Below are 9,101 nucleotides of genomic sequence, written 5' to 3'. Positions count from 1 at the left end.
TCAGCATCCCCAAATAATTGTCTAGTTATCTCCTGATACCCAGTAGAGACATGATATTTACCAGACAAGGTACCGCCCCAAGCCAAAACATCTGGACCAAGCAAAGAAGAACACTCTCTAGAGGCCAAAATTTGAGAAAGCTCTTGACGATCCATGTCTGTACCTCCAGGAGGCCAATCAGAAGAATGCTTCCATCTGTAACCAACAATAGGTCCCAATTGATAAGGAGTCTTGTAATGAGCCACTTTGTCCCATCCAGTGGCAAGAAAAGAGTCACAAAGAGGTTGAAGATGAGGGTATATGGATAAAATGGAAGGGAATCCATCCCAAGCATCAGACCAAAACAAAGCCTGAGAACCTCCTTTACATATCCAAAACAGACCCCTCTTTACCAACATCGCACCTGTCTTCAAAGTATGCCAAACCATTGAGCCATGACCTTCAAGAGGAAGTGCAGAAATAGAGCAAGGATCAGCACCATGAAAATATTTATGAGTGATAATATGAGCCCAAAGTTGATGTTGACCAGAGCACCATCGCCAATAAAGTTTAGCAGCCAAAGCTTGACTACTCAATAGAGCAGATCGAAGACCAAGACCACCCTCCTTTTTAGGCCTACAAACAGTTGCCCACTTAACCAAGCTCCATTTAGTACTATGCAAATTACCACTCCAAAGGAATTTTTGAGAAAGAGCATCAAACTCCTTGAGAAAGTAAATAGGTGCAACATGAACCATGCTTCGATAAGTAGGAAGAGCTTGGATTAGAACTTGAAGAAGAGTAACCCGAGCAGCAGTAGAAAGCCATCTATGAGTCCAATGATTTACCTTATCCTAAAGCTTGGTAATCAAATTTTGCTAGAAGAGACGTGGCTGCCTAGAAACAACAATAGGGATGCCAAGATAAGTCAAAGGAAGTGATCCTATCTGAAACCGTAGGATACCAACAATCCTGTGCTGATTAGAATCAGGAGTGTTAAAAAAGTAAATGGAAGATTGTGCTCATTAACTTTCTGGCCTGAAGCTGCCAAATAAACATCCAAAGCATGTCAAAAGGCTTCAGCTTCCTTGATCCTAGCAAGACCAACAAGAGCAGGAATCATCAACAAATTGAAGATGGGAAAGAGAAGGTAAGCCATTACCCCACCGCCAGCCTTGAATAGAATTCTGGGACACCTGATGCTTAATGAATCTGCCCAAGCCTTCAGCCATGATGATGAATAGATATGAGGCCTCTAGAAGCACCAAATAGTTGAGAAGGTTGACCATTAATAAGAACAAAAAAAGAGGCAGAAGTAACACAACTCATAATCCAACTCACCCAGTCAGAGCTAAATCCAAAAGAAAGAAGAATACTCCTTAGGAAGCTCCATTTAACTCTATCATAGGCCTTAGCCATATCCAGCTTAACAAACATGGCTCTCTCCCTTGAAGTAGCCATAGAGTGAATAGCCTCAGTAGCAATAACCACCCCATCCAAAATTTGTCTGCCAGCAACAAAACCACCTTGTTCTTTTGAGATAATAATGGGAAGCCACCTTTTCAATCTCTCAGCAATCAACTTAGTAATAACTTTGTAAACCACATTACATAAGGCAATTGGTCTAAAAAACTCCAATTGATTAGCACCCTCTCTCTTAGGAATAAGAGTCAAGAATGTAGAGTTCAAAGCTCGAAGCATCTGCTTGCTAGCATGGGATTCTTTAACCATCTCCAAAAAATCATGAGTAATGATGTCCCAAAATTCCTAAAAGAATTTAACTGGAAAGCCATCAGGACCAGGAGCCTTCCCCTTAGGTATGCCAAAGACCACCTCCTCCAGCTCTTCTAAAGAAATAGGACGCATGAGATAATCATTCATTTCCTGAGTGATAAGGGAAGGAATATAGGACAAAATAAGATTTTCTTCATTATCAGCAGGAGGAGAGTCCTCAGAGAAGAGGGTAGAGAAGTACCAAATAGCCTCCTAGAACAAAGCTGGCAAGGAATTCAATTGGATACCTTGAGAATTAACCAAAGAAGAGATAGTGCTCTGATTTCAGCGAGATTGCACTGTTTTATGGAAAAAGGCAGTGTTACGATCACCTTCCTGGAGCCAATCAACTCTAGCCTTTTGCTTCCAAAAAATTTCCTCTCGAAGTTCCCATTCTTCTAGAGCTCTAGAAGTAAGGGATTCAGCCTTGCCAAGATCCTCTGAGAAACCTCGATCTCTAATCTCCCTTGTGATGACATCAAGATCTTCTTGAGCAAGCCTCTTCATAAAGTGAAGGTTCCCAAAGCATTCCCTATTCCATATCTTGAGCTGCCTTTTAACATATTGAAGCCTTTTAGAAAATGAGAACATTGCAGTACCATATGCAGGAGCACCATCTTTCCACCAACAGAAAACACAATCATGAAGAGAGGAGTCCTGAAGCCACATCAACTGGAACTTAAAAGGATGATGCTTCAGAACATAAGCCCCTATAGCGGAAAATTTGATTGGCCAATGATCTGAACCCCTCCAATCAAGGATTTTTGAAGAGATAGTAAGGGTGCCACTAACCTAGAAGCAAGAAACAAGAAATCTATCCAGACGTTCTAAGAAAGCAGCAACACCAGTCCTGCAATTATTCCAGGTATAGAGACCAATAGAAGGCTTAACATCAGAGAGATGCAAAAGAGATATATGTTGTCGAAGAAGAGCAAAAGAAAGCCCCAATCTAGCCAAACCACCATGCTTCTCCTCCAGACTTAAAACCGAATTGAAGTCCCCTGCTAACACCCAAGGATGATAAGGATGACAATTTCTAACATATTGAATATGTTCCCAAAGTTCCTCCTTTCCCACAAGATCAATAGGTGCATACACATTAGTAACCATGATTACCTCTCCTAAGTCTAGAGCATAAGCTACCATAGAGAGAGCTGAGCGAGAAGACATCCAACCAAGAGGAGAAATTTTTTGAGGATCCCAAAATATAGCTAAACCACCAGCACTACCAGTTTTCCCAACACACTGGCATTGGCCATGAGACCAAATACTAGAGGCATGTTGGACCATAGACTCCACAGAGAGCTTAGTCTCTTGGATACAAAAAACATCAGGGCTATGATCAACCACCAAGTTATGAATAGCCTTTTGTCTAGGGATGCTATTCAACCCCCTTACATTCCATGAGAGAATAATCATCATTGGGTAGAATTGGGAAAATGAGAATCCAAAGGTTTCACTGAACCAGACTCAATCAATATATCTCTGGTGAGTTTAATCTTCTCTTGGTTTTTTTTGTGCCCACTCCTTAGAGGAGTAGAAGAAGCCCGCTTAAAGGGTCGAGACATCAACCCCAAGGGGAGAGGAGAACCCTTGCCCTTACCTGATGGTAGCACATCCTTAACCAAGTCAGCTAAAACAACATCATTATCCTCCAACACTACAGGAGTCACCAGAGCCTCTGTCACAGGAGCTACAGGGACCTCACATTCTAATATACTACAACTTGGGATGCCCCCACAAGCATCATTAGGAATAGATCTCTCATCTGGGCAAACTGGATCAGAAGAGATAGGAGGAGGAATACCCTCCTCTAGAACCATACTATCCAACACCTCAAAGCAGTTAAAACCTGAATAAGATAATCTTTCTTTCAAAGGTCTCTTTTGACCACGACCCTTAGCACAAGGGCGAACAGGGGTAAATCCATCCTTATCCTGCATTTGAGCCTTACCCTTACCTGTAGCATCTTGTGGATTCATCCCCTTGGTAGTATTAGCCATTTGAGATTGTCCTTTCCCTGTAGTATCTGCCAAACCACCAGTATTGCCAGCTGTAGAACCATCCACTCCTTTGAAACTTGAGTTACGAGGGCACTGACGCAGTAAATGACCATACTCATGACAAATCCGACAACGGAAAGGGAGAGATTCATAATCTAACTGCTGCACCCAAGAAAAATCCCCCATACAAATTTCCAAAGAATCTGGTAATGGGTTATTCAAATTAATTTCAACACAAATTCTAGCATAAGAAATAACCTTTTTATCAAGGGATTGATGTGCGATCGCAGCCAGCTTCCCCAACAAAGCAACAATTTGTCAAAGGATGTCTTCACGCCAAAATTCCAAGGGAAGACGAGGCAAGCGAACCCAAACTGGCACTTTTGAAAGGAGATCCTCAGCAGAATTAAAACCTGAATGCCAAGGTTTGACAAATAACCCCACATGGTTGTAGAAATAAGGGCCTCCTTCAAAAACATGATCTCGATCAGACATGCAAGATAATACAACAAAAAAATAACTATTCTCCGCCAACATAATCTCCATATCGCCTTCCACCTGCCATGAGCAGCGGATCCATGCCTCAAGAGCGGATAGGGAAATCCGGATTCCAAGAAATTTGCATATCAAAGCATGCTTGGTCCAATAATCAATGTCCTCCATTACAGCTGTTGGAGGAATAACCGGAACAGGGTGATCATGGCTACGTGGAAAACAACCATTAACTTTTTTGAGCTTGGAGCTCTCCCCTGAATAAAATGATTCAGATCGCATTGCATGCATAGTTGGAGAAGAACCATCTGTTCTCACCAACGGAGAAGAAATCCCAGGCCCTGCCATGCAAACAATAAAACCCCAATCCAAAATTGACTGTAGAAGATTTCCAAAAACACCGACACAAATTATGTCCAGCAGCTAGCAATCCAAACATAACAGAAAAATAGTAAAGATCAAACACCAAGAACAGGCTAGGGGAAAAACCCTAGCCCAGCCGGCAGCCAACGCTTCTCCACCGACCCTATTATTTCAAGTTCTATTTGGCTTCTTCTTTGTTTTGCCAGCTATTATTTCAGGAATGCTTTTTATTGTCTTTTATGTTGGCCACCTATTATTTCGGGAATGTTTTTTTATTTAAAATAAAAGTTTGTAACTGCTCCATTTTCTTTTTTATTGACAAGAAATCTTGGCATATTCACGTGCTGGGCATATGTGCTGCCATTGTATAGAACGCCTTTTGGCATAATGAATGTGTTAGATAGAAACAAAGGTTCAATTATTAAAAAAATATAAATAACTATTGATATCATATTTCTTTATGAATAAATTATAAATAAATATTTGTTTGATAGAGTTATAAATGTATTCATATGTACATAAAAATACATGAATGACTTAGTAATTAAAATGACAATGAAATATGTTGGATGAGAAACTAAATTAAACTATTTTAGAAATTATATAATTATAGCAAACTAAATTAAACTATGTTGAAAATTGTAAATAAGCATACATCCAAATAGTTATAATCAAATATATTGATTTTTAAGTTTATAATTAATTATTTCAAAATAGAATTAAAAATTAATAGTGTATTCATATATAAATATCAATATTTATAAATGTTTAAAAGATATATCAATGAATAAAATAAAATGGTAAATTTTTTTATTTTTTATTAAAAAAATTTAACCTTAAAATTATTAACATAAAAATAAAAAAATATCATTTAAGTAAATAGATTATTTTAAAATAATAAACATATTATATTTATCCAACTTAAAGTTAACATATATTCTTATAAATTCAAAATTGGCATAGGGTTAATTAGACATCAAAAGTACTGTTAGTTATTTATCCCGCAGAGCAATCACGTCTGGCCTGGTGCCCGCGTACTCATGAACTAATAAGGGAGTTTCTGCGATCAACAATTACCGCTTTCTTTGAAATCTGGGCACTTGCTATGTCGCTACCGGCAGATCGCATGGATTTTTCGATAGCGACTTAGCGAGTCACCGGAGAAAATTTCAATTCTGGTGAAATCATTCACGAAATCCTCCTCGTGCGTCCTTTTCAACACTGACATTTCTGGGATAAAAACACATGATCGTAAAATGCCCTTTTCCAACACCCGACTTACTTTTGATCATTGCCACGAGATTCTTCGATAGTCGCCAAGTCGCTATGGGAAAAAACCATGCAACTTTCCATAGCGAGTATGCGACAACTGTAGATTTTAACAAAATCCAACATCGAAACAAGAAAATTTGAAAGATTTAATCAACACTTCAAAATAGGCAGGAAGAGAAAAGATTTTCCGTGCCAAGGCAAGACTTAAAAACAAGACCTAGGGTTTTACATGGATTTGAAAGGTATTAAGGAAAAATGACCAAGACTCAAAACCCTAGGATCTTACCAAAGAACTCACTACTGATTTTTTTTCTTCAAGATGATCAAAGGAGAATTTATACATAAAAAATTACACTAACGGTGTGCAGATGGGATAGATTTTGTCGATTATGTTTAATCAAACTACTAGAGATGTTCAAAATACTAGAAGTTTGCTGATAAAGGTGTGAGAACTGAAAGACTGTGTTAAGCTCTAGTTATTTTGTTTTATGTGTGTAACACTATTACAGTCAAATTATCTTTGTTCCTTTCTTCTTTTCTCCTTTCATGTTTGCATTTAGCTTACATGTCTTTTGTGTTAACATTAGGATCCAAAGGACTCAACAAGGAACCGAGGCTTTGCCTTCGTTGAATATTATTATAAAGCATGTGCTGAAAAGGTAATGAAGAACATGTTGCCTTCAAAATTTAAGTTGGATGATAAAGTTATAACAATTAAATGGGCATCCCATCAAAGGACTTCTTCAATTGAAGAGGTAAATGACTAGTATTTGTGTTGTCTATTCAAGGTTTAGCATGTGTTTAAATTATCATAAGCTTGTAGTAGATCTACACTATTGCTTATGTTCACATGATTATCTTGCACCATGTTGCAAGAATATTTTCTCTTGCCATAGTGTGTAGCCTCCAAAAAAATGTCACATTCCTTTGTTTCATTAATTCTGCTTGATTCCTTACTACCTCCAACAAATAGAGTAGCCTTGGAAGGAATACATCTAAATTGGCTTCCTCCAAATTGGGGTGTACTTTCTATACATTTTAGGATTCTTCTTTAGGATTCTCTCCTTCAGTAGATCAATGCCATACTTGGCCTAGTGTCATTGCCTAACATATTTAGCTTGAAAATGTTTGTTTTAGTTGGAGCATTATTCCACTTATTTTTGGTGATGTTAATATTTAGTTGTATTGTTTTATTTGACAGGGATACCTAGACAAGGGATGTTCTCAAAATATTTGTAACAAATGAGTTTTGTAGCAAAGACATTGCTTTAACAAGGAAATTTGCTTCTGAAGATGAGATTAATATAAAGGTTGCTAAAGTTTCTCTGAAGGAAAAGACAGAGGGTGCCTTGAGCATTTTCCAATGCTCAAAAAATGTTGTTTTGGAGGCTGCTGATGCTTTTAGGTGCGCTACAGGATGATCTCAAATTGAAGATGATATGAAAAGAACAAAAGCTTTAGCAGCATTGAGCAATCAAATGATTTGGACTGGATATGCAAATGGATTGCTTGTGCATTGGGATTGCCAGGGTAATCGTATTCAAGAATTCATGCATTCATCTGCTGCTATTCAATGTTTGTGTGCTTTAGGAACAAGAATTTGGATTGGATATGCTGATGGGAGGGTGCATGTCATGGAACAAGATGCATGCCATGGAACGAGGAGCTTCTTGGTCAGGGTCTTGCATTGAATGATGAATTGGATCGTGTGCTAGGGAAACATGACTCCATTACTACAGGGTCTCCTATTACGTGAAAAAGAATATCAACTCATGCCGCTCCTCTTGTCAATGTCAACCATGAGGTTAGAATACATTTTTTTCTTTTTAAATCCTAGTTGTATTAGAATGCCATGATAAAATAGATTAGAGAATATTAATACATCAAATAATTTGCTATCCTTTATGCTATAAATTAGTATGAAGTCTCTTAATATGAATTGATCCATAGTTATACTTGAGAGAATGTTCATTGCAAAATAAGAGTTTTTAAACTTGATATTTTTAACATATACTTGATGTATGGATGCACCATTAAGTTCTCCATTATACATGCTTTAGAAAAACTTCAAATGCACCTACTCTGCCTCTGCCTACAATGTCGTACTCTAGATTCTAAATCCTCAAAAACCACAATGTTCTTTTTAAACAACCTAGAAAAAATCTCGAATCAGCAATACTTTATACTTCCTCTGAACTATACCAAGTATGTGCACCTCAGATTTTCCAGATCAGTAGCCACCGAATGAGGATAGAGTATAGGAAATGACATGGTGATAATTCTAGGGGAGACCTCAAGTAGGTGAAAGCAGGAGACTAACCTTATTTTGTCCTGAACCTATAGCTTCTAGGTGTGAGCATGTTTAAAGCTTATTTGAGAGTATTCACACAAAGAACACCTTTATCACCTTGCCTTTAACCAATATAAACTTTGTTTCCATTTGTAAAGGCAAGAAGTCCTCCTCATTATGCCATCAGTTTGGATGGCATCCACCCATTTTCCTATTCAACTATCACAGGAGCACATAATGATATCATATTCACTTGTGGTGATATGAAAACATTTAGTGTCCATACAGAGATATTGTTTGATCAGTACAATTATAAGTTTCTCTATCTTCTTTGTTCCTCTGTACAGTTCCATGAGACAACTTCCCCACTAAAAAAAGCTAGCTCCCTTTATTTTCTCATGCAACGGCCTTGACATGACAAAAAAAAAAAACTATGTCATGGAGATCAATAATCTCAACATTATACTAAAAAGATGAATGAAAGCTATGCTAGAAGAGGAAGTGCTCACTTTGACTACTTTTGGAAGAAAAATAAAGTAGAAGGGGAGACCTGTTTCAGGCCTCAATAGTTATTAAAAAGCAATAGTTAATTCCAATCGTAATGTGTTCACTTGGAAAATATAATGTCCTATTTCTACTATTCACAATATGATTTTGTCATTAACCTATTTCCACATGGTACTGTAGACTAACCATGACACAATTAATAGCAGATAAACTAAATGATTATTATACACCATTATTCCTAGATCTTGGCAGAGCCAAACAAGCAAAGCAACTGAAATTTCATCTAAATTCATGATTTTCCTCAAGGACGAAATTTACAGCGTTTCTGTTCTTGGTTGTTTACATAATTTAGAGTATCTGTTCCTTTTGTGCTAAATGTTTTATTGTTTATCAATTTAGAACTTTCTTCGCATTGTGGTCTT

The sequence above is a fragment of the Cupressus sempervirens genome, chromosome 1 (assembly GCF_028749045.1).
Source record: "Cupressus sempervirens isolate cs-2001-9-10 chromosome 1, ASM2874904v1, whole genome shotgun sequence".
Taxonomy (NCBI): Eukaryota; Viridiplantae; Streptophyta; class Pinopsida; order Cupressales; family Cupressaceae; genus Cupressus; species Cupressus sempervirens.
This window is presented reverse-complemented; position numbering follows the sequence as displayed.